Here is a 26899-nt window from a genome sequence, read left to right on the forward strand (position 1 = left end):
TATAATAAAAACACTTCAAAAACAAAGACAAAGGTCATCTAACAATTTATAGATATAAAATTCTACAGTCTCTTTTCAGATCCTTTATTTGGCTCAGCACTATAATAACTTTAATTTAAACATGTGAGGCTCATCTTCCTTTTTTTCCCTACTAGGAAATCCCCTGCCCTTCCAAGATTTTTCCACGCAGCTGATGGCTTAAGCTGTGTCTGATCCTGAGTGGCAGTGGACTCAGGTGCCCCATGCTGTCTGCATGAAATGTCTTTCAGTCGCTGGAGTTCTTGTTCACTTAGTGAATGGAGGAACATTCTATATATCCAGGCAGCTGCGGTCTCAGAACAATATACAAGCCTTTTGCCAAGAGTTTTTTTTTTTGTTTGTTTGTTTTCAAAATATTAGACTATTAGAAGTGGGAGAGCCTATTCAGGTAATAGGGAGAGAAACTGAGGAGTCGTAGGAATTCCCACAGAGTAAATCAGTGGCCAGAGGATGGTGTTATTTCTCTTAGAAGATGCCTGCAATATGAATACTGTGATCTGAAAAGAAGCTCAATTTACAGAACAAAAGCAGAAATGCAGGAAGGCTCAAATTAGCCTCAGAAGAAAAGGTAGACAAGTCCCTAATTCTTTAAAGCAATCTACCCCTTGATAGCGAAAACAGATTAGAAATTTTACCAGTGGGAATTTAAAAAAGGGTGCCACTTTTGCTTTGTGTTTCTGAAACAGCTTACTACAGTTTTCTTTTATTGTGGAGGAAAATTGGAACAGGAAAAAAAATCAATTATTATTATTTCAATAGCCACTGAGTATAGGACTTGTATTTAAGCCAGAACAATGTGACAGGTGTAGAATGCCATCTTTGGATTCTGCATGCTTAGGCATGAACAATATAGCACCAGGTGCCACCCATTCATTGGCCTCTCATATGTTCCTGAATTATTTACCAGGTTCATCACAATGAAATCCCAAGAGAACTAAAAGCTACTTCTCCTATCAAGACATTTAAATTCTTGTACAGACTGTCAGTTTACTGAATGCAAAATTAAGAACTAAATATAAAAACATGGCTATTTGCATCATAATTTGGTTAAAATTTTATTGCTGAAAAAACTATTTCCTTTTCCTCTTTTTAAAGTTAGACATACTCTATTGTGTCTTCTAGCATAGAGCAATATTGTAAGTCACAGGGAGGACTATATATCTGGTGGACTGAAAGATTTATTTTTCACATATTGCCCTTTTAACAATACTGGCAAATAAACACATTTATATTTGAACCATTATTAAGTCTATGTGTATCCTACGTCTATAGAAGTACACATCAGCGTGTGTGTGTGTGTGTGTGTGTGTGTGTGTGTGTGTATAACCTCATTTGTTCTTACCACAACAGTGCCATGTGAGGTAAACACACCATACCTCATTTTTAAATAAGGAAATTGAAGAGTAAAGAACCTGCAGAGGCAGCACTTGAACACAGGAGTTTACATTCCAAGGTCAATGTCTACCTAGTGTATACCCTGCATGGGGCAAACTCTCTAAACAGGCCTCTCCCAAGAAGACACCAAATGGCCTGGTGAGTTTCTTCATGTTTAGTTCCCTGAGCTTCACTTCCAGAAGCTCCCTGGAGTATGGCACACAATAGTGTCTCTATGCCAGTAGTTCTCAACTGAAGCAATTTTGCACTTCCAGAGGATATCTGACAATGTCTGGAGACATTATGGTTGTCCAAACTGAGAAGACGGAACTACTGACATCTAGTAGGTAGAGGCCAGGGTTTCTGCTACATATCCCACAATTCATAATATAGTCCAAACGACAAAAAATTATCCTTCTCCAAATGCCAATAATGCTAAAGTTAAACCCTGGTCAACATTGTGGATCCTAGAAGTGCTAACAATGTTAAGCTTATATCATCTTTGGGAGAGTCTGTGAACATGACGGGGTAGTCCATCTGAATATAAATTTCCTAGGGGATAAATTCCCCTTTGGTTCCCTTGGACAGACTGAACTCACTGGCATGGAACTTTGAATGCTAGGCCCCCATTCAATCCATGGATATCCAGTGTAGGAACTTTATATACCATGATACTGGGCTCTGTCACGGGGCAAGCATTCAACTCCAATGTTAGCACACATTCAGAGATTCACACATGAGGAGCTGGTGAAACAGTGAATGGCTTAGTCACTGAGAGGAGAGTTGAATGATTTCAAAAACAGTTGAGTGGGAAACTGGGTGGGGAATAGTGTGTCAAACAGGGTAATGGTGAGTGATTTGACAAGACAGATACAGGATCTAAGGGACAAAGAGAAAGATCTGCCAGGCTCCTCCAAGAGCACCACCCCCCACACAAAGTCTTTAGAGGTAAATTGTCTAGGTCACAGACAGTAGCAAATCCAAGACCATGCATGGTGGGGCTTACAGTTTATTTGACAGATTACAGAGTCCTGCCCAATGATTAGGATCAGAAAAACAGACATTGCATTAGCTACACTGTTACCAAGTATAAGTCTTTTATAGGTTCATTACACTGAATGGTACCATATCTTTTCATAAAATCTCTCCTATTCTTCTACACATTATTTCTGGCTATTGAAAAACTAGTTCTACAACTACTGTCTTTTGAAAAGTTGTTTTGCAGTTGGTAGGACTTCTGCTTCTGTTCATGAAGAATTAACTGCTACAGGAATTGCCTTCCTACTGTAAACAGTTTTAAAACTAGACAAAATATATGAAACTGTTCTTTTTAGACACTGGATAGCAGATATCATAGAACTATGGAAAACAAATGAGGTGAACCCTACAATTGACTGACATATATAAAACGGAATATAAAAAATATTATTTCAATGATTATAATTGACCCTAAGTTACTGCCTGGAGGCAGTTTTCAGGCCACATCCCAAGGAAGGAAACCCAAATAGAGCCTAGGTCTTGCTTATGTAAGGAGAATAGATTGGAGTTTGGGGAGGTCAAGGCAGATAGAATTTGTTAAGGCAGAGGAACGAAGATGGAGACACAAAGAGAGAGAGGGCTTTGGAAATCTGCAGGTATGTCCTCAGTCTTTTTCTGAGTACTGAACTAGGCATGAATGAGAGGAAACCACTTGAAATGGAAGACATAACCACTGCTAGGCAGTAGCTTAACAACTCTAGGAGCTCACACAGAGTTGGGAATACTTTGTGTTCCCACCAACCAGAATGGAGAAACCTCATAATATATGACATTCAATAGAATCCTCAGTAAGGTCATATCTTAGTAGTGGAACTAGTCTACCACTACTAGAAGTGACTACTACTAGAAGCTACTCTACTCTAGGTACTACTGAGCTCTAGTCTAGTCTTTTGGGAGGACCTGCCCTAATAATGCTTAAAAGAAAGCTTCAAAAGGATCAAATTGATGCACAAAAAAGTGAACTGCATTCCAGAACACAACCCAATTCCCTTTAAAGGAATACAAGATCCGTCACTCAAAAACATAAAATTCAAATGTCCATCATCCAATACTAAATCACCATACATGCAAAGAAGCAAAAAAAGTATGACCTGTAACCATACATTTAAAAAAATCAATAAAAACAAATACAGAAATGATATTATTAGCACACAAGGACCTTAAAACAACTATTATATCATCAAAGATGCAAAACATAACATAAACAAAATGAGGAGAGAAATCAACAATATAGAAAAGGCCCAAATAGAATTATAGAAATAAAAATATAATTCTGAAATTAAAAATACAATAGATTAGTCACTAAAAAAACAAAACGTTGCTTAACTTAAAAGCAAAGCAATACAAATTATCCAAAATGAAGCACAGAGTGAAAAGCAATTAATACAAATGGACATAGCCTCAGTGACGTATGGAATAGGAAGTGGCCTAATATACATGTAATTGGATTCCAGGGGATAAAGGGAAGGAGAACAGAAAAAAAAATATTTGAAAGAAATAATAATCAAAATTTTTTCACATTTGATAAGTATATACCTAGAGATCCAAGAAACTCAACCAAAATAAAGCAGAATAAACATTAAAACACACATACACATACTAATGCACCTTATAATGAAATTACTGAAAACTGGCAATAAAGATAAAATCTAATATGCAGCCAGATTATGTACAGAGGAATAACAGTAAGACTTAAAACAGATTTGTCATATGAAATTATGTAAATCAGAAGAGAACTGAAGGACATCTTAAAGTAATAAAAGAAAAATAAAGTGAACCCAGAATACAATACCCAGTGAAAAGGTGTTTCACTGAAAAGGTAAAATAAAGACAGTTATTTGTGAGATAAAGAAAATTGTTTAGCATAATACATTCTAGTTCCATCCATGTCATTGAAAATGGCAAGATTTTATTTTTTTTAAGTTTATTTATTTTGAGGCAGAGAAAGCACAAATCAGGGAAGGATAGAGAAAGAAGGAGACAGAGAGAATCCCAAGCAGACTATGCGCTGTCAGCACAGAGCCGGAGGCAGGGCTTGAACCCAGGAATCGTGAGATCATGACCTGAGCCAAAGTTGAATGCTCAACCAACTGAGCCACCCAGGTACCTCCAGATTTCTGTCCTTTTGATGGCTGGGTAATATTCCATTGTGTATATATACCACCTCTTCTTTATCCATTCATCCAGTGGACATGTGGGCTCTTTCCATAATTTAGCTATTGTTGATAATGTTGATATAGACATCAGGGTGTACTTGCCACTTCAGTATTTTTTGATAAGCCTTATCATAATTTAAAAAAAAATTTAAGTTTATTTATTTTTGAGAGAGAGAGAGAGAGAGAGAGAGAGTGAGAGGCGTAGGGGCAGAAAGAGAGGGAGACACAGAATCTGAAGCAGGCTCCAGGCTCTGAGCTATCAGCACAAAGCCCAATGCGGGGCTCAAACCCATCAGCCGTGAGATCGTGACCTGAGCTAAAGTCAGACGCTTAAGTGACTGAGCCACCCAGACGCCCCCAATTCAGTGTTTTTGTATCCCTTGGGTAGCCATCTAGTAGTGCAATTGCTGGGTCATAGGGTAGCTCTATTTTTAACTTTTTGAGGAACCTCCATACTATTTTCCACAGTGGCTGCCCCAGTTTGCATTCCCACAAACAATGTAAGAGGGTTCCCTTTTCTCCACATCCTCACCAACATCTGTTGTTTCCTGTGTTGTTATTTTACCCATCTGACAGGAGTGAGGTGAATCTCATTGTGGTTTTGATTTGTATTTCCTTGGTGATGAGTGATGTTGAGCATCTTTTCATGTGTCTGCTGGCCATCTGGATGTCTTCTTTGGAAAGGTGTCTATTCATGTCTTCTGCCCATTTCTTAACCAAATTATATGTTTTTTGGGTGTTGAATTTCATAAGTTCTTTATAGATTTTGGATATTAACCCTTTATCCAATATGTCATTTACAAATATCTTATCCCATTCCATAGGCTACCTTTCAGTTTTGTTGATTGTTTCCTTCACTCTGCAGAAGCTTTTTATCTCAATGAAGTGCCAATAGTTCATTTTTGCTTTTGTTTCCCTTGCCTCAGGAGAAGTGTCTACTGAGAAGTTGCTATGGCCAAGGTCAAAGAGGTTCCTGGCTCTGTTCTCCTCTAGGATTTTGATGGTTTCCTGTCTCACATTTAGGTTTTTCATTCATTTTGAATTTGGTTTTGTGTATGGTATAAGACAGTGGTCTAGTTTCATTCTTCTGCATGTTGCTGTCCGGTTTTCTCAGCACCATTTGTTAAAGAGATTGTCTTTTTCATTGGATATTCTTTCTTGCTTTGTCAAAGATTAGTTGACCATATAGTTGTGGATCCATTTCCAGGTTTTCTATTCTGTTCCATTGATCTATGTGTTTTTTGTACCAGTACCACACTGCCTTCATGACTATAGCTTTGTAATATAGCTTTGTAATATAGCTTGAAGTCCAGAATTGTGAAGTCTCCAGCTTTGTTTTGTTTTTTTCAAGACTGCTTTGGCTATTTAGTGTCTTTTTTTGGGGTGCAGTTGTAAAGGAGATCAATGATTTGATTTCTCTTTCTGCTGCTTCATTATTGGTATATATTGGTGTATTTCTGTACATTGATTTTACACCCTGCAACTTTGATGAATTTGTGTATCAGTTCTAGTGATTTTTTTTGTGGAGTCTTTTGGGTTTTCTACATAGAGTATCACGTCATCTGCAAATAGTGGAAGTTTTGCTTCTTCCTTGCTGATTTGGATACCTTTTATTTCTTTTTGTTGTCTGATTGCTGAGGCTAGGATTCCAGTACTATGTTAAATAACAATGGTGAGAGTGGACATCCCTGTCTTGTTTTTGACCATAGAAGAAAAGCTCCCAGTTTTTCCCCATTGAGGAAGATATTAGCTGTGGGTCTTTTGTATATGACTTTTATGATGTGGAGGTATGTTCCCTCTATCCCTACTTTGTTGAAGGCTTTTATCAAGAATGGATGCTGTATTTTGTCAAATGATTTTTCTGTATCCATCAAGAGTATCATATGGTTCTGATCCTTTCTTTTATTAATGTGGTGTATCACTTTGATTGAGAATACTGAACCACCCCAGCAACCCAGAAATAAATCCCACTTGATTGTGGTGAATAATTATTTTAATGTATTGTTGGATTCGATCTGCCAGTATCCTGTTGAGAATTTTTGCATCCATGTTCATCAGGGATATTGGCTTGTAATTTTCCTTTTTAGTGGAGTCTTTGCTGGTTTTGGAATCAAGGTATTGTTGGCCTTGTAGAATGAGTATGGAAGTTTCTTTCCATTTCTATTTTTTGGAATGGTTTGAGAACAATAGGTATTAACTCTTCTTTCAATGTCTGGTAGAATTCTCCTGGGAAGCCATTTGGCCCTGTTTGCTGGGAGACTTTTGATTACTGTTTTAGTTTCTTTGCTGGTTATGGGTCTATTCAAATTTCCTATTTCTTCCTGTTTCAGTTTTGGTAGTTGGCATGTTTCTAGGAATTTATCCATTTCTTCTAGATTGCCCAGTTTGTTGGCAGATAATTGTTCATAATATTCTCTTATAATTGTTTGTATTTCTGAGTTGTTGGTTGTGATTGTTACCACTTTTCATTGGTGATTTTATTTATTTGGGTCCTTTCTCTTTTCTATTGATAGGTTTGGCTAGGGTGTTATCAATTTTATTAATTCTTTCAAAGAACCAGCACTTAGTTTCAGTGATCTGTTCTACTGTGTTTTTTTTTCTATTGTTGATTATTATTATTATATTAATTTTATTTTTTAAGTAGGTCTCATGCCCAGTGTGGAGCCCCATGTGGGGCTCAAACTTACAATGCTGAGATCAAACCTGAACTGAGATCAAGAGTTGGATGCTCAACCAACTGAGCCACACAGGCACCCATTTTTTGTTTGTTTGTTTCTGTATCAGTTATTTCCATTTTAGTCTTTATTATTTCCCTTCTTCTGCTGGCTTTAGGCTTTATTTGTTGTTCCTTTTGGAGCTCCATTAGGTGTAAGGTTAGGTTGTATATTTGAGACCTTTCTTGCTTCTTGAGGTAGGCCTGTATTGCAATATGCTTCTGTCTTAGGACTGCCATCACTGCATTCCAAAGGTTTTGGGCTACTGTGTTTTCATTTTCATTTGCCTACATGTACTTTTTAATTTCTTCTTTAATTTCCTTCATTCTTTAATAGAATATTCTTTAACCTCCATGTGTATGTGGTCTTTCCAAATTTTTCCTTATAGCTGACTTCAAGTTTCATGGTGTTGTGGTCTGAAAATATGCGTGGTATGATCTCAATCTTTTTGTATTTGCTGAGGCCTAATTTGTGACCCAGTATGGATCTATTCTGTAGAATGTTCCGGTGCACTTGAAAAGAATATGCATTCTGCTGCTTTAGGATGAATGTCCTGAATATACTTGTTAAGGCCATCTGGTCCAGTATGTTGTTCAAAACTATTGTTTCATTATTGATTTTCTGCTTAGATGATCTGTCCATTCCTGCAAGTGGTGTGTTAAAGTCTCCTAGTATTGTATTACTATCAGTGAGTTTCTTTATGTTTGTTAGTAATTGATTTATATATTTGGGTGTTTTAAGTTGGGGGCATAAATATTTACAATTGTTTGATCTTGTTGGATGGACCCCTTAATTATGATATAATGCCCTTCTTTTGTTTTAAGTTTATTTATTTATTTTTGAGAGAGAGAGAGAGAATGAGCAGGGGAGGAGCAGAGAGAAATGGAGACAGAATCCTAAGCAGGCTCCACACCATCAGTGTGGAACCTAGTGTGGCGCTTAACTCACGAACCCATGAGATCATGACCTGAGCTGAAATTAAGTTGGAAGCTTAACATACTGAGCCATCCTGGCACCCTGATATAATGCCCTTCTTCATCTCTTGTTACAGTCTTTGTTCTAAAATCTAGTTTGTCTGACAGAAGTATGGCTACTCTGGCTTTCTTTTGGCAACCATTAGATGGTTCTCCATTCCCTCACTTTCACTTTGGAGGTATCTTTATGTCTAAAATGAATCTCTTGTAGGCAACATGTAGATGGGTCTTGTGGGTTTTTTTTTTTTTTTTGATCCATTCTGATACACTATGTCTTTTGATTGGAGAATTTAGTCCATTTACATTCATATTGATTATTGAAAGATATGAATTTAGTGCCATTGTGTTACCTATAGAGTTGGTGTTTTGGAGATGGTCTCTGTTCCTTTCTAGTTTTTGTTGCTTTTGGTCTTTCTTTTCCACTCAAAGAGTTCCCTTTAATATTTCTAACCAGCAGAGCTGGTTTAGTGGTCATAAACTCCTTTAATTTTTGTTTGTCTGAGAAACTCTTTATCGCTCCTTCTATTCTGAATGACTGCCTTACTGGACAAAGTATTCTTGGCTGCATATTTTCCCCATTCAGCTTGTTGAATGTATTATGCCACTCCCTTCTGGCCTGCTAGGTTTCTGTGGAGAGATCTGCTCTTAGGGACTGCTTTTCCCTTGCAGTTTGCAGGATTCTTTCCCTAATTTCTGTATTTTCAAATTTTACCATAATATGTCTTCGTGTTGGCTGGCTCTTGTTGATTTTGATGAGAGTTCTCTGTGTCTCCTGGATTTGGATGTCTGATTCTTTCCCCAGATTAGGGTAGTTTTCAGCTATAATCTGCTCAAATAAACCTTCTGCCCCTTTTCCCTCTCTTCTCTTCTGGGGCTCCTATGATATGAATGTTATTATGCTCTATGGAGTCACTGAGTTCCCTAAATATATATTTGTGATTTGGTATTTTTCTTTCCCTCCCCTTTCAGCTTCATTATTTTCCACAATTTTATCTTCTATACCATTTATTCATTCCTCTGCTTCTTTCATCCTGTGGTTATTACATCCAGTCAGTTTTGCATCTCAGTAACAGCATTTTTTATTTGGGCCTGACTAATTTTTAGGTCTTTTATCTCTGTGGTAAGGGTCTCTCTGGTTTCTTCTATTTTCTCAAGCCCAGCTAGTATCCTTATGATAGTTGTTTTAAATTTTGGTTCAGGCATTTTACTTATATCTGCTTTGATTAGCTCCCTGGCTGTGACCTCTTCTTGTTCTTTCTTTTGGGTTTAATTCCTCCATCTTGGCATTTTGTCTAGGTCTCTACCTTTTATGTGTTAGGAAAGCCTGTGGCTGGTCCTATTTTCATCACTAGGGCTGTAGCTCCGCAGCACTCTATGACCAGTAGACCTGGTGCGTGGGGAGAGCTGTTTGTGCTGGTCTTCTACGGGAGGGGCTACTGCTGCTCTAGCTCTAATCACACTTGCCCTATTAAAAAAAGGCACCTGCAGGGGCACCTGGGTGGCTCACAGTTGAGCGTCCAACTTCAGCTCAGGTCATGATCTTGCAGTTTGCGAGTTCAAGCCGCACATCAGCTTGCTGCTGTCAGCACAGAGCCCACTTTGGATTCTCTGTCCCCCTCTCTCTGCCCCTGCCCTGCTTGTGCTATTGCCCCCCCGCCCTGCCCAAAAAGGCACCTGCAGAATGCAAGGGGGTAGGCTTTGGATTAAGCAGCTCAAGCCTCCACTCTGTGTGCTGTGCCACTTTGCTGAAGTCCTTCGTGCTAATGGGAGGAGTGAAAAATGGTGTTGACCCAGTCTCTTCCCCGGAGAGGGGAGTCTGTGCCCTTAGCAAAGGGCACAGAAAGCCCTCACAGAAGAGCAAACAATCTATCCTCTTGTGTTCCAGGCTTCTATCAGGTCCCTGCCTTCACCATGTCTTGTCCATGCTATCAGTGGTGCAGTGTTCCTATGTTTTATCTCAGGCTACATGTAACTGGGTTTCAAAACTCCGATTTTTAGAGATTCAGCCAATGTGGACCTGCACTGATCCTCTGGGGCAGGGTCTTGTGCTGTGGCTGGTACTAGTTTGTCCCAAAACAGCAGTCACACAACCATGCAGGGGCTTAGATTTTATGGAAAACTGTAGCAAAAAGCTGGCATCCAGGTTAGCTGCCCTCAGCAGGTATGCTAATGAACAGGGCAGCTCAATGGCACCCACAGTCTCTTTTGTACCTTTAGAAGCAGTGCTGACTCTCCAAAATGCACTTCAGGAAGGGAAACTTTCTCTTCCAGTGAAACCCAGGGGATCCTCAGACCATGCTGTCCACTCCAAGACCTCAGCCCTCCTTTTCTACAGGAGCACAGTTATGCCTGCCAGGCTTGACCCTGGTAATGGTGCCAACTTCTAAAACTTCAGACTTTCAGTTCAGCTGCTTGTAAACTTTTGATAATCAGCTCCTCCCATTTTCCCAGTCAAGGGTCTTCGGGAAGTGTTTTCCTTGTGCAATCCTCTGCATGCTGCTTTCTCTCTCTCTCTCTTTCTCTCTCTCTCACATACACTCTCACTCTCTCTCTCCTCTTTCCGTGATCAGGGTTCCCTCCCCTCCACAGCACCTGCAATTCTTTTCTCCCCCAAATCACATTACCTCCTACCTTCCATGATGCGGCCTCTTTTCTCCCTCTAGTTGTGCACATTGTTCTCTCAGTCCTCAGATAAATTTTCTGGGTGTTCAGAATGATTTGATAATCATCTAGCTATTTTTGAGGGACAAGGCAAGCAAATCTGAATATGCTTTGGATAGTGGATAAGTATATCCACTATATGAACTCCTCCCCCCCTGGGAATGAAGCAATTGTAAATGAGGTTGCCAAGTTTGGCCATGTAAATATAAAATATGAAAGGTTAATTCCATACTGAAAATTATGACAGCTCTCTACATTAATCTCTCTCCTGTTCTTACAGGAAATATTCAGTGTCATCTGACAATGGTCAGTTAAGCAAACAAAATTTGGGGAGGATTTGGTTCTTCCCTTTTCATCAGCAATTTCTCACATGTCAGGTAACCCTTCTAGAGTATTTAGAGCTCTCTGTTCAGGCCCAGCTCCACCATCTATAGAACCTTCTCATGTACATCCTCTCCTGAACCTTCCCTCTTTGTTTTTTTTTTTTAATTTTTAATTTTTAATGTTTACTTTTATTTTTGAGACAGAGAGAGACAGGGCACAAGTGCGGGAGGGCAGAGAGGGGGGAGACAGAAGCAGGCTCTAGGCTCTGAGCTGTCCACACAGAGGCCAACACAGGGCTCAAACCCACAAACCGTGAGATCATGGCCTGAGCTGAAGTCCAGTGCTTAACCTACTGAGCTACCCAGGTGCCCCATGAACTTTCCCTCTTTGATCTAATTCCATTAGATGTTCATATTTTAGTGATTCCTGAGAGTTTTCTTTTGCTGCTTTGGTGTGCAGTTGTATTTAAAATTGTTTTTAAATTCATAGATATTTTTAAAACTCAGAAACATACAAGAAAGAAAATGTTAAACACCCAGAATTAAGTACTAACACCTTGGCATATTCTTTCCAGACCCCTTCTTCCACCCAGCAGCACCCTCACCTCCTGAGAAAAATCAATCTATTGCTTTTGTATAATAATACTTAGTTTTTAAAAATAAGGAATATCTAAATTTTTTAAAAAGGATGAGAAAGTATCTATATACTGCTATGATTTCCTGGACAGAATGTTAAAAAAAAAAAAAAAGCAAGATGCAGCAAAACATATATAGTGTGCTGCCTTTTATGTAAGAAAGGAGATGAAATCCACATAGGTCATTGGATTATTTTCAAAAAAACAATGAAAGACCAAAAGCTTTACCTATAAGGGGAGGAAAAGACCAAGGGGGAGATGACGGAGGTAAAATAGACCTCTCATTGTTTATAGTTTGGTCTCTGAAACCATGTAAATATTTTACTTAATTTCAAAACAAAATTAAATCATAAATAAAATCAATCTCTAAAAATTAAATACAAATTGAAATAAATTAATCTACCTATATCAAGTTGATGGTATAACCCCAGAAAGAATTTAAGTAACAGTAATTTGATTATTCTTCCGAAGGACAAACAACACCCACAAAGAAATATTAAAATGCATCAAATGGGTAATATTCCTCTTATTTGGATGGGTACACACACATATATACACATATATACATATAAGTATCTATTAGGTAAAGGAAATAATTAATTATGGCTATGTTATTGGGAACTAAAATTTTCAAAGTGAGAGAAAAGAGATTCACATAAAAAATAAGTTAAGTAAATACCTTTTTACCTTAAATTTAAATTAGAAATACCAGTATGAACTTAGAATTGATTCTCCTCTTTTTAAAATAGTCATATTTTTTAGTCTGTTAATGGAGGCTTGGGAGTAATTACAACCCAACAATAATATACTCTGAGTGCCCAGACTGTGGTCTCTAAAACCACTCACTAAAAAGGAATCAGATTTCTTTAGTGAAATAGCCAATTTAAGTTATGGAGATGGAAATATACAAGATCAGTCTGGGACATCTTGTCATACTAGAAAATAAAAAAGTATTAGAGACTATAGCATCATGTCAAAAGGACACAGGAGTCAGCTGGTTCCCCCTGACCAATGACAGGATAATTTGAGCACTAGAAAGAACAGCAACTGTAATGCACTGAAACATATATGGCACATAGTAGGTACTCAGTAAATGCTTATTTAATGAATGAATTCACTTAGCATTGTAAGTATTAATAAGATATTGTTGATGGTGTAGTCTACAACACTGACTTAGTGGCTCTTCCATAAGGACATATAGTGTAAATTTATCTTCCTCTCAAATACTAGGAAAAGTTAACCCTTTTCTGGAACATTTTTATGTCATGCATAGCATGTATCTCTCTCTTTTGGCCTCTATGAAGCATGGAACCAAATGTGTGGCTCACTTATAACAACTATTCAATGTTAGGTATCTCTGGCTTATTTTATTACCCTTTATCTATTTTCCCTTTGTCCTGTTTCCTTGCCTCTTATTTTTCATCCCACTACATGTTGTATATTAAAAGCAGAGGAGGGGCGCCTGGGTGGCTCAGTCGGTTAAGCGTCCGACTTCGGCTCAGGTCATGATCTCACGGTCCGTGAGTTCGAGCCCCGCGTCGGGCTCTGTGCTGACAGCTCAGAGCCTGGAGCCCGTTTCAGATTCTGTGTCTCCCTCTCTCTCTGACCCTCCCCCATTCATGCTCTGTCTCTCTCTGTCTCAAAAATAAATAAACGTTAAAAAAAAAAAATTAAAAAAAAAAAAAAGCAGAGGAAGAGGGGCACCTGGGTGGCTCAGTTGGTTAAGTGTCCCCCTTCAGCTCAGGTCATGATCTCATGCTTCATGAGTTCAAACCCTATACGGAGCTTTGTACTGACAGCTCAGAGCCTGGAGCCTGTTTCTGGTTCTGTGTCTTCCTCTCTCTCTGTCCTTTCCCCACTCATGCTCAGTCTCTCTGTCTCTTTCTCTCTCTCATAAATAAACATTTAAAAAAATAAAAATAAAATAAAAAGCAGGGGAAGAGGCAGTTGGAGTAATAGGGATGTTTCTACACAATGTGAGCAAACAGATACATTATTCAAAGTACTTTGGGGAGAAGATGGTGGCGTAGGAGGACACTGGGCTCACCGCGTCCTGCTGATCACTTAGATTCCACTACACCTACTTAAATAACCCACAAAGCCGCTAGAAGACTAGCATAACGGATTCTCTGGAGCCAAGCATAGACGAGAGGCCCACGGAAGAGGGTAGGAAGGGCGGAGAGGCGGTGCGCGCTCCACGGACTGGCGGGAGGGAGCTGGGGTGGAGGGGCGGCCCGCCGGCCAAGCAGAGGCCCTGAGTCTGGCTTGCAAAAGCGGAGGGGCCGGACGGAGTGCGTTCTGACAGCAAGCGGGACTTAACATCTGGGAGATTATAAGTTAACAGCTCTGCATGGAGAGCGGGAAGGCTGGAGAACAATGGGAGGGAGAGTTGTTGAGCTCCGGACGACAGAGCTCAGCTTGGCGGGGAACAAAGGCGCTTGACAGCGCCATCTCCCTTGCCCATCCCCCAGCCAAAATCTGAAAGGGAACCAGTTCCTGTCAGGGAACTTGCCTGCACCGTGCAAATACCCAACGCTGCGCTTCTGAGGATCCATCCCTCCCAGTGCCTCCCTCCCAGTGCCTCTGACTCCCTCCCAGTGCCTCAGGGCTCCTCCTGAAGCGGATCTCTGAAGGAAAAGGGAGCTGAGCCTGCCCCTCCCGCCCCTGTGCACCTTGCCGATCCACCCTAGCTAATATGCCAGATCCCCAGCACCACAAGCCTAGCAGTGTGCAAGTAGCCCAGACAGGCCACGCCACCCCACAGTGAATCCCGCCCCTAGGAGAGGGGAAGAGAAGGCACACATCAGTCTGACTGTGACCCCAGCAGTGGGCTGGGGGCAGACATCAGGTCTGACTGCGGCCCCACCCACCAATGGAAGTTATTCAAGACAGCACAGGGGAAGTGCCCCACAGTCCCGCACCACTCCAGGGACTATCCAAAATGAGGAAACGGAAGAATTCCCCTCAAAAAAACATCCAGGAAATAACGACAGCTAACGAACTAATCAAAAAGGATTTAAACAATACAACAGAAAGTGAATTTAGAATAATAGTCATAAAATTAATCGCTGGGCTAGAAAACAGTATAGAGGACAGCAGAGAATCTATTGCTACAGAGATCAAGGGACTAAGGAACAGCCAGGAGTAGCTAAAAAATGCTATCAATGAGCTGCAAAATAAAATGGAGACAACCATGGCTCGGATTGAAGAGGCAGAGGAGAGAATAGGGGAACTAGAAGATAAAATTATGGAAAAAGAGGAAGCTGAGAAAAAGAGAGATAAAAAAATACAGGAGTATGAGGGGAAAATTAGAGAACTAAGTGATGCACTAAAGAGAAATAATCTACGCATAATTGGTATTCCAGAGGAAGAAGAGAGAGGGAAAGGTGCTGAAGGTGTACTTGAAGAAATAATAGCTGAGAACTTCCCTGATCTGGGGAAGGAAAAAGGCATTGAAATCCAAGAGGCACAGAGAACTCCCTTCAGACATAACTTGAATCGATCTTCTGCACGACATATCATAGTGAAACTGGCAAAATACAAGGATAAAGAGAAAATTCTGAAAGCAGCTAGGGATAAATGTGCTCTAACATATAAAGGGAGACCGATAAGACTTGTGACGGATCTCTCTACTGAAACTTGGCAGGCGAGAAAGGAATGGCAGGAAATCTTCAATGTGATGAACAGAAAAAAAATACGCAGCCAAGAATCCTCTATCCAGCAAATCTGTCATTTAGAATAGAAAGAGAGATAAAGGTCTTCCCAAACAAACAAAAACTGAAGGAATTCGTCACCACTAAACCAGCCCTACAAGAGATCCTAAGGGGGATCCTGTGAGACAAAGTACTAGAGACATCGCTACAAGCATGAAACCTACAGACATCACAATGACTCTAAACCCATATCTTTCTATAATAACACTGAACATAAATGGACTAAATGCGCCAACCAAAAGACATAGGGTATCAGAATGGATAAAAAAGCAAGACCCATCTATTTGCTGTCTACAAGAGACTCATTTTAGACCTGAGGACACCTTCAGATTGAAAGTGAGGGGATGGAGAACTATTTATCATGCTAGTGGAAGTCAAAAGAAAGGTGGAGTAGCCATACTTATATCAGACAAACTAGACTTTAAATTAAAGGCTGTAACAAGTGATGAAGAAGGGCATTATATAATAATCACAGGGTCTATCCATCAGGAAGAGCTAACAATTATAAATGTCTATGCGCCGAATACGGGAGCCCCCAAATATATAAAACAATTACTCACAAACACAAGCAACCTTATTGATAAGAATGTGGTAATTGCAGGGGACTTTAACACTCCACTTACAGAAATGGATAGATCATCTAGACACATGGTCAATAAAGAAACAAGGGCCCTGAATGATACATTGGATCAGATGGACTTGACAGATATATTGAGAACTCTGCATCCCAAAGCAACAGAATATACTTTCTTCTCGAGTGCACATGGAATATTCTCCAAGATAGATCACATACTGGGTCATAAAACAGCCCTTCATAAGTATACAAGAATTGAGATCATACCATGCATACTTTCAGACCACAATGCTATGAAGCTTGAAATCAACCACAGGAAAAGTCTGGAAAACCTCCAAAAGCATGGAGGTTAAAGAACACCCTACTAAAGAATGAATGGGTCACCCAGGCAATTAGAGAAGAAATTAAAAAATACATGGAAACAAATGAAAATGAAAATACAACAATCCAAACGCTTTGGGATGCAGCGAAGGCAGTCCTGAGAGGAAAATACATTGCAATCCAGGCCTATCTCAAGAAACAAGAAAAATCCCAAATACAAAATCTAACAGCACACCTAAAGGAAATAGAAGCAGAACAGCAAAGACAGCCTAAACCCAGCAGAAGAAGAGAAATAATAAAGATCAGAGCAGAAATAAACAATATAGAATCTAAAAAAAACTGTAGAGCAGATCAATGAAACCAAGAGTTGGTTTTTTGAAAAAATAAAGTTGATAAACCTCTAGCCGGGCTTCTCAAAAAGAAAAGGGAGATGACCCAAATAGACAAAAATCATGAATGAAAATGGAATTATTACAACCAATCCCTCAGAAATACAAGCAATTATTAGGGAATACTATGAAAAATTATATGCCAACAAACTGGACAACCTGGAAAAAATGGACAAATTCCTAAACACCCACACACTTCCAAAACTCAATCAGGAGGAAATAGAAAGCTTGAACAGAACCATAACCAGCCAGGAAATTGAATCAGTTATCAAAAATCTCCCAACAAATAAGAGTCCAGGACCAGATGGCTTCCCAGGGGAGTTCTACCAGACATTTAAAGCAGAGATAATACCTATCCTTCTCAAGCTATTCCAAGAAATAGAAAGGGAAGGAAAACTTCCAGACTCATTCTATGAAGCCAGTATTACTTTGATTCCTAAACCAGACAGAGACCCAGTAAAAAAAGAGAACTACAGGCCAATATCCCTGATGCATATGGATGCAAAAATTCTCAGTAAGATACTAGCAAATCGAAATCAACAGCATATAAAAAGAATTATTCACCATGATCAAGTGGGATTCATTCCTGGGATGCAGGGCTGGTTCAACATTCGCAAATCAATCAACGTGATACATCACATTAATAAAAGAAAAGGTAAGAACCATATGATCCTGTCAATCGATGCAGAAAAATCATTTGACAAAATTCAGCATCCTTTCTTAATAAAAACCCTCAAGAAAGTCGGGATAGAAGGAACATACTTAAACATCATAAAAGCCATTTATGAAAAGCCCACAGCTAACATCATCCTCAATGGGGAAAAACTGAGAGCTTTTTCCCTGAGATCAGGAGCACGACAGGGATGTCCACTCTCACCGCTGTTGTTTAACATAGTGTTGGAAGTTCTAGCATCAGCAATCAGACAACAAAAGGAAATCAAAGGCATCAAAATTGGCATAGATGAAGTTAAGCTTTCACTTTTTGCAGATGACATGATATTATACATGGAAAATCTGACAGACTCCACCAAAAGTCTGCTAGAACTGATACATGAATTTAGCAAAGTCACAGGATAAAAAATCAATGTACAAAAATCAGTTGCATTCTTATACACTAATAATGAAGCAACAGAAAGACAAATAAAGAAACTGATCCCATTCACAATTGCATCAACAAGCATAAAATACCTAGGAATAAATCTAACCAAAGATGTAAAAGATCTGTATGCTGAAAACTATAGAAAGCTTATGAAGGAAATTGAAGAAGATATAAAGAAATGGAAAAACATTCCATGCTCATGGATTGGAAGAATAAATATTGTCAAAATGTCAATACTACCCAAAGCTATCTACACATCAATGCAATCCCAATCAAAATTGCACCAGCATTCCTCTTGAAGCTAGAATAACCAATCCTAAAATTTTTATGGAACCACAAAAGACCCCGAATAGCCAAAGTAATTTTGAAGAAGACCAAAACGGGAGGCATCACAATCCCAGACTTTAGCCTCTACTACAAAGCTGTCATCATCAAGACAGCGTGGTATTGGAACAAAAACAGACACATAGACCAATGGAATAGAATAGAAACCCCAGAACTAGACCTACAAAAATATGGCCAACTAATCTCTGACAAAGCAGGAAAGAATATCCAATGGAAAAAAGACAGTCTCTTTAACAAATGGTGCTGGGAGAACTGGACAGCAACATGTAGAAGAATGAAACTAGACCACTTTCTCACACCATTCACAAAAATAAACTCAAAATGGATAAAAGACCTGAATGTGAGACAGGAAACCATCAAAACACTAGAGGAGAAAGCAGGAAAAGACCTCTCTGACCTCAGCCGTAGCAATTTCTTACTCGACATATCCCCAAAGGCAAGGGAATTAAAAGCAAAAATGAACTACTGGGACCTCATGAAGATAAAAAGCTTCTGCACAGCAAAGGAAACAACCAACAAAACTAAAAGGCAACCAACGGAATGGGAAAAGATATTTGCAAATGACATATTGGACAAAGGGCTAGTATCCAAAATCTATAAAGAGCTCACCAAACTCCACACCCGAAAAACAATCCGGTGAAGAAATGGGCAGAAAACATGAATAGACACTTCTCTAAAGAAGACATCCAGATGGCCAACAGGCACATGAAAAGATGCTCAATGTCACTCCTCATCAGGGAAATACAAATCAAAACCACACTCAGATATCACCTCATGCCAGTCAGAGTGCCCAAAATGAACAAATCAGGAGACTATAGATTCTGGAGAGGATGTGGAGAAACGGGAACCCTCTTGCACTGTTGGTGGGACTGCAAATTGGTGCAGCCACTCTGGAAAACAGTGTGAAGGTTCCTCAGAAAATTAAAAATAGACCTACCCTATGACCCAGCAATAGCACTGCTAGGGATTTACCCAAGGGATACAGGAGTACTGATGCATAGGGGCACTTGTACCCCAATGTTTATAGCAGCACTCTCAACAATAGCCAAATTATGGAAAGAGCCTAAATGTCCATCAACTGATGAATGGATAAAGAAATTGTGGTTTATATACACAATGCAGTACTACATGGCAATGAGAAAGAATGAAATATGGCCCTTTGTAGCAACGTGGATGGAACTGGAGAGTGTTATGCTGAGTGAAATAAGCCATTCAGAGAAAGACAGATACCATATGTTTTCACTCTTAGGAGGATCCTGAGAAACTTAACAGGAACCCATGGGGGAGGGGAAGGAAAAAAAAAAAGAGTTTAGAGTGGGAGAGAGCCAAAGCAAAAGAGACTCTTAAAAACTGAGAACAAATTGAGGGTTGATGGGGGGTGGGAGGGAGGGGAGGGTGGGGGATGGGTATTGAGGAGGACACCTTTTGGGATGAGCACAGGGTGTTGTATGGAAACCAATGTGACAATAAATTTCATTTATTGAGAAATAAATAAATAAATAAATAAATAAATAAATAAATAAATAAACTTAAAAAAAAACCAACAAAGTACTTTGGCCTCAGGTTACCCACTAAAAGAGATAAGACAGAACCACAGGCAAATGCATAAAAAATGTATCTATTCAAACCACCACCACCACCAACAGCATTGTACTAGATAGTCACTAAGAATCCTTCTGGCCCCAATGTTGCCTGAAGTATTAGTTTTCCATTAGCTATGTGAATATAGGCAGTAGATACACAGATAACTATATACAGCAGGGAATATAAAATGCATTTTTAATTGCCTTTGAATGCACTGTGTTATGTTCTGGTAGCAGGTTTACAAACATCCTGAGTATGGGGCACTTATACTAATAGTAAAATTCACTTCCATTCCCTGAGCATGTACTGCTCTTCCTGGGGGTAGCAGGCAGGTGCAAACAAAGGCGGAGAGGATTCAACCTCCCTCAAGAACTACCTGCCACATAGATCTACACACAGGAGATGGCTCAGAGCTGTAGATACTTTCTAAGAGAGCATAAGTATGAGATTAGGGTGGGAAAATATTGCATATATAGGAACAGATGTTTGGTCAGGGTTAAGTCACAGAATGGTGGAGCAAGAAGCAACCACAAATATCATAAAGTCTAACCTCTACATTTTATGGGTTGAGGAGACAGCCCTCAGAGGTTGAGAGGCTCAGAATCACCTAGTGTAGGAAGAGAATCTAGGTCTCCCAAGTTCAGTACTTTTTCTATACTACTTTAAAAGCCTTTAGGGGTGCCTGGGTGGCTCAGCTGGTTAAGCGTCTGACTCTTGATTTCAGCTCAGGTCATGATCTGGTGGTTCATGAGATCAAGCCCTGCACTGGGCGTCAGCACGGAGCCTGCTTGGGATTCTCTCTCTCCCTCTCTCTCTGCCTCTCCTCCTCTTCCAATCTCTCTCTCTTTCTCTCAAAATAAAAACAAAACAAAAAATGCCAAAACAACAACAAGGAAGTTGTGGTTGGCCTTTCACACATTTGGGACAGCTGAGCAAGGCCTGAACTTGGGGAAGTAGGCAGGGTTGTAGGGGTAAGAGCTCTAGGGCTGCTGTTAGCAGATTGTGGAGGAGGTCCAAGAGAGAAAAGGAACACAGTGGAAGGAGAAAGAATATTCTCTTGGAAGATAATAATTTTTGGAAGAACTTGTACATTTTCTCTCCAACAATGTAAATAAGATTTGAATTAATCTGCTTCTCGGAGTCTCTGATTTGCCATATAAAAGAGGAAGAAATGGTTAAGTTTCTTTTTGAAGACTTTGAGGTGCCTCCAATTAAGTTTCATGGTTTCTGAGTGATTATCCCAAAGACCCTGGGGCAGGGCCCATGTAGGGAATCTTGATTTACTGGAGAAAAGGTGGGGGGGGTGGGGGTGGGGGGAGAAATGGCTGCTGCAAACACATCCTTCTTAGGGGATTTTAAAAGCAGAATGAAATCACTGGGTGTCCCTTGGCAGGGATGGGGTGTGGGCGGGGAGTGAGGAAGGGGAGTGGACTTGATTCACTCCCTTAGTCTGGTGTGGATCTCAGAGAAAGCAGAGCTTTGGGATCCTTGGGATTTGTATGAATTCTCGAACTATACCACCATTCTTTCCTAATAATCCCTGTATCCCAAAGCCTCTCTCTTCCTGTGCTTCCTAGCCCACACTTAGTGATCTTTCAAAAATCTGGAGAACATTTTTGCTCAACATTATAGCGGGCTATCCTGAGCTTTTAGTTTCATATTACTTGTAATTTTCTTCTACTAAACCTGATTTCTCCCTTTGCTATATAGTGTTTAAACGTTTCTGGCTACTTGACAGAATTACAGTGAATCAGACTAGCTACTAGATTCGGTCTACTATAGGATATAGGAAACAGTGTTGTAAGTAGTAAGTTTACTATAAACAGTAGGTCAACTGAATACAGGGCACATCCCAGGGCCCCTGGGCCAGTTCAACCCTCAATGCCAGTACTTGGAGTTTGGCTTCGCTTTATATATCCTCGGACCATTGTCAGTAATAAGTGGCACTGGAATGGATAATACTGAGGCTGAATTTAAGTCTCAGATACATCATTTTCCATATGTGGTGACTTAGGTTAGTCACTTCTCCAATTCTTAGCCACCTCCTCTATGAAATGAGGATAATACTATCTACACCTCATAGGTTTTGCTAATGATTAAATCAAATGGGATGTATGGGATGTATGGAAACATAACTGATATACACTAGATCATCAATAAATATTGATTTATACAGAAGGGTCATTTGTACACAAGACTTGAGGGTGCATAACTGAGGTTATCCATCTTGTTTCTCTAAATACTCTAACAGAATTCCAAGTTCTGAATCATTAATATCTTCTAACATTATAATCTTTATACTATAATGATCTTTATACTACACTTACAATTAGATTTTGTAAGAATAATGAATTATATATCCTCAATGGATATATATCCTCAATGGCAAAGACCATGTTCATTAATTCAATAAATATTGATCAACTATTATGCAATAGTCACTGTGCTAAGAGCTAAGGATGCTGCAGGGAACACGCCAACATGGTCTTGCTCTAGCACCTAGCATGGTGCCTGGTACATACTAGGCAATCAATACATATTTGTTGAGGTAGACCCAGAGACATTTTCAAGACATCACAGAGCACAGGAGTCCTAGATGTCTAGGAACAACCCTCAGGATCATCTAGAGACTTCTATAAGTCAGGAGAAGCAGGAGGTTTGATTCGCGGAGGGCTAGAACATCCCCCTCTGACTACAGTGGGAGCATCTCCTGCTTTTAGAACCCTGCCCTGATGTGTTTTGCTGACTCTCTCTGTGCTCTCAGTTATAAGCTGGCACAACCACACACAAACTGGGCAGTGAGTCCCAACTGCCTTATAGACAGATCCTAGAGACCCCTTATAGATGGATCCTACAGACCTGTTAATATTCCACACTACTGCCAGGGACTGGAGCTGGGGATTAAAGAACCACCACCACTCCCCCTAAAAAAAGGCAACACTAAAAACAACATACTAAAACCCTCACCAACTTCTCAGAGTTGCATTGTTACCTAAAAGCACTTAGGTACTATTATGCAAATTATAAGTGCATGATTTCCATAAAAACCAGTCACAAATGTCAAAAGGTGCTCATTAATATGCAATAAAATTCTCATTTGAAAACTATTAAGAGCCAAGAATGAATTCCACTTGGCTGCCCTCCTTTAATGAGAACTGCTGTGAAGTGTTCTATGCTATTACTCATCAACAAACAGTAAGGTGTCACAACAAAGCAAGCTTCAGAAGGCTACAGGAGGACTTGAGAAAATGATCATTTGACACTTCAGAGGCTAGTTTTATTTTTAAAGTTTTATTTATTTATTTATGAGAGAGAGTGTGCACAAGTGAGCTCACAAACTGGGGAGGTGCAGAAAGAGAGAGGGAGATACCAAATCTAAAGCAGGCTCCAGGCTCTGAGCTGGCTCGAATCCACAAATCGTGAGATCATGACCTGAGCTGAAGCTGGATGCTCAACTGACTGAGCCACACAGCCTCCCCCAGAGGCTAGTTTTAAACAACTCAATTCTATGCTGCTACAGCTAAGACTTCTCCTTTTGGGTACTCAAAACATAGGCTTAGTGAACTCATTAACCTACCTTACAAATAGAGCCTTGGTGACACTGAGTACTCCTTTAAAGGATGTTTGTGAGGGTGCCACACAGCTGGAAAAAGGTAAATAAAACTTTGTTCCTGAGGTTCAGTCGGTTGGGGAGACTGAATGTTCTCCTCCTCAAAAGAAGTGGAGGGTGCCTGGGTAGGTCAGTCGGTTGAGCGTCTGCCTTGGGTCATGATCTCACAGCTCGTGAGTTCGAACCCCACATTGGGCTCTGTGCTGACAGCTCGGAGCCTGGAGCCTGCTTTGGATTCTGTGTCTCCCTCTCTCTCTGCTGTCTCTCTCTCTCTCTCAAAAATAAATAGAAAATGTAAAAATAAAAAAAGTGGAGCTCCAAGGCCTTTGGAATTACTGGGGCTCATCCCTGAAAAGCCTCCTGGTCAGAATTTTTATGAGTGAACTTTCATGCTGTGTCTCTAAACTCCAGTTTCAGCTGGACACTGATTTTCTCTAAACTGTTGCTCCGTGTTGCTGCGCAACCCAGTATACTTGTGTGAGAGCAATTCGGCCTGTGAGGATAAAGGGATGGAAAATATAAGCCATCAAATTAGACTGTTCCTTCTGTAGCCACTTCCTTAATTAACAAACTGTCCTAAATGTGGCCTAGAAGCAGGGGGTAGAGAATGGGCTTTTCTAGGTATATTTTGACTCAGTGGTTATCAAACTTGTACATCAGAATCATTTAGAGAACTCCTTCAAAAACACTGATTGCTTGCCCCCACTTCCAGAGTTTCTGAATCAGTAGGGCCTGAGAATTTGCATTTCTAGTAAATTCCCAAGTGACACTGTAGCTGTTGATCTGGGTATCATACCATGAGAATCCCAGTCCAACTAAAGGAAACAGAGCTTTCATCAAAGTTGAAACCACCCAAACCCTTGGAATAATCTGGAATTTATTACTCCAAGCTGCTGTGATAAGGCTCATGTACACATTTCGAGTCATTTGACTTGTTCACTAGAAATTAATTTCAGAGAAGTACTGTTGAGAAATTAGACCCTTAGAACAGCACTCAGTTCTTTCATTCTTTAAACCAAGATTCTTAAGTATTTTTTTGGACATGAGATACTGATGAAAGCTATAGACCCTCTCCTGAGAAACGTGCAAATATAGAGTATTTTACATGCCAAACCACAACCTCAATCATCCCAAGTGAAGAGGCTCATTTCAAACTACAACTTAGTTGAAGCCAAGGATAAAAGAAAGTTGTTTGTTTGTTTTTACTGAAATATAGTTAACACACAATGTTACATTAGTTTCAGGTATACAACAACTCTATGCTCTATGCTCACAAGTATAGCTACCATACAACTTTATTACAGTACCATTGACTACATATTCTCTATGCAGTACCTTTCATCCCCATGATTTCCATAGCTGGAAACCTGTACTTCCCACTCCCCTTCGCCCATTTTGCCCATCTTCCTACCCACCTCCCCTCTGGCAAACACCAGCTTGTTCTCTGTCTTTGTGGGTCTTTTTCTGCTTTTTTATTCATTTGTTTTGTTTCTTAGATTCCACATATAAGTGAAATCATATGGTATTTGTCTTTCTCTGTCTGATTTATTTCACTTAGGATAATAACCTCTAGCTCCAACCATATTGTTGCAAATGGCAAGATTTCATTCTTTTCATGGCTGTGTAATATTCCATTTGTGTGTGTATGTGTGTGTGTGTGTGTGTGTGTATTACATCTTTTTAATACATTTATCTATCAATGGACATTTAGGCTGCTTCCACATCTTGGCTATTGTAAATAATGCTGCACTAACATGGGGGTGCACTTATCTCTTAGAATGAGTGTTTTCATTTTTTTTAGCTAAGTACCCAGTAGTGGAATTACTGGATCATATGGCACTTCTATTTTTAATTTTTTTAGGAACCTCCATACTGTTTCCAGAGTGGCTGCACCAATTTATTTATATTCCCACCAACAGTGCACAAGGGTTCCTTTCTCTCCATGTCCTCACCAATACTTATTTTTTGTCCTTTTGATATTAGCCATTTTGACTGCTGTGAGGTGATATTTCGTTGTAGTTTTGATTTGTATTTCCCTGATGTTGATCATCTTTTCATGTGTCTGTTGGCTATCTATATGTCTTCTTCAGAAAAATGTTTAATCAGGTCTTCTGCCCATTTTTTAATTGAATTGTTTTTTTGGTGTTGAGAAAAAAGTTTTTAATATTTTTTCTTTCCATTGTTCTCATAAATAAAATATTTCATTGTGGCTACCCAAAAATAAAGCAAGGTACACTAAGATAATAAGAGCTAAGACAAACTTTGTCACTAATTAAAATATTTTAATAAAAACTTCTAATATGTTTAGTCTTTAATACAATAAGCTTTGCCATTTATTAGAATTGTATTTTTATTCTTAAGATAATTACTGACATAAATGAGTTAAATATCTGTTATGTTACTATTTGTTTTATTTTTCCAACTTGTTCTATGTTCCTTTTATTGTACTTTTTTTTTTTACTCTTTTGCTCTCTCATTTTCCTATACATTAGCTTTTCAAAAACAACTCTATTGAGGTACAAATTCCGTGTAATAAACTGCTGATATTTAAAAGTGTCAATTTAATAAATTTTGACATATATATATATACACACACGCAACTGTAAAACCATTCTTGTATTCAAAATAATGAACAGGTAGTAATAGTCTCAACTCTGTTCCTTAAAAGATAGTTGTTTTTTCTTGTATTGATGTGATGAATCACGTTAATTGTTTTTGCAGATATTCAACCAGCCCTGTATCCCAGGTATAAATCCCACTTCATCGTGGTGAATAATTTTTTTAATGTATTGTTGGATCCAGTTAGCAATACCTTTGTTGAGGACTTTTCCATCCATGTTCATCAGGGAAATTGGTCTATAGTTCTCCTTTTTAGTGGGGTCTCTGTCTGGTTTTGGAATCAAGGTAATGCTGGCTTCATAGAAAGAATTTGGAAGTTTTACTTCCATTTGTATTTTTTGGAACAGTGTCAAGAGAATAGGTGTTAACTCTTCCTTAAATGTTTGCTAGAATTCCCCTGGAAAGCCATCTGGCCCTGGACTCTTGTATTTTGACAGGTTTTTGATTACTAATTCGATTTCCTTACTGGTTATGGGTCTGTTCAGATTTTTTATTTCTTCCTGTTTCAGTTTTGGTAGGGTATATGTTTCTAGGAATTTGTCCATTTCTTCCAGATTGCCCACTTTATTGGCATATAATTGCTCGTAATATTCTCTTGTTTTTATTTCTGTTGTGTTGGTTGTGATCTCTCCTTTTTCATTCTTGATTTTACTTATTTGGGTCCTTTCCTTTTTCTTCTTGATCAGACTGGCTAGTGGTTTATGAATTTTGTTAATTCTTTCAAAGAACCA

General features: G+C 39.3%; 1 protein-coding gene across 4 annotated transcripts in view; it reads right to left on the minus strand.

The window, feature by feature from the left end:
- Window positions 1-26899, minus strand: part of GPR156 (G protein-coupled receptor 156) — a 123782-nt gene that overhangs the window by 68514 nt on the left and 28369 nt on the right. The gene's annotated exons all lie outside the window — the stretch shown is intronic.

This window comes from Panthera pardus, unplaced genomic scaffold (assembly GCF_024362965.1).
Source record: "Panthera pardus isolate Hobbes unplaced genomic scaffold, ASM2436296v1 HiC_scaffold_16, whole genome shotgun sequence".
Classification (NCBI taxonomy): Eukaryota; Metazoa; Chordata; class Mammalia; order Carnivora; family Felidae; genus Panthera; species Panthera pardus.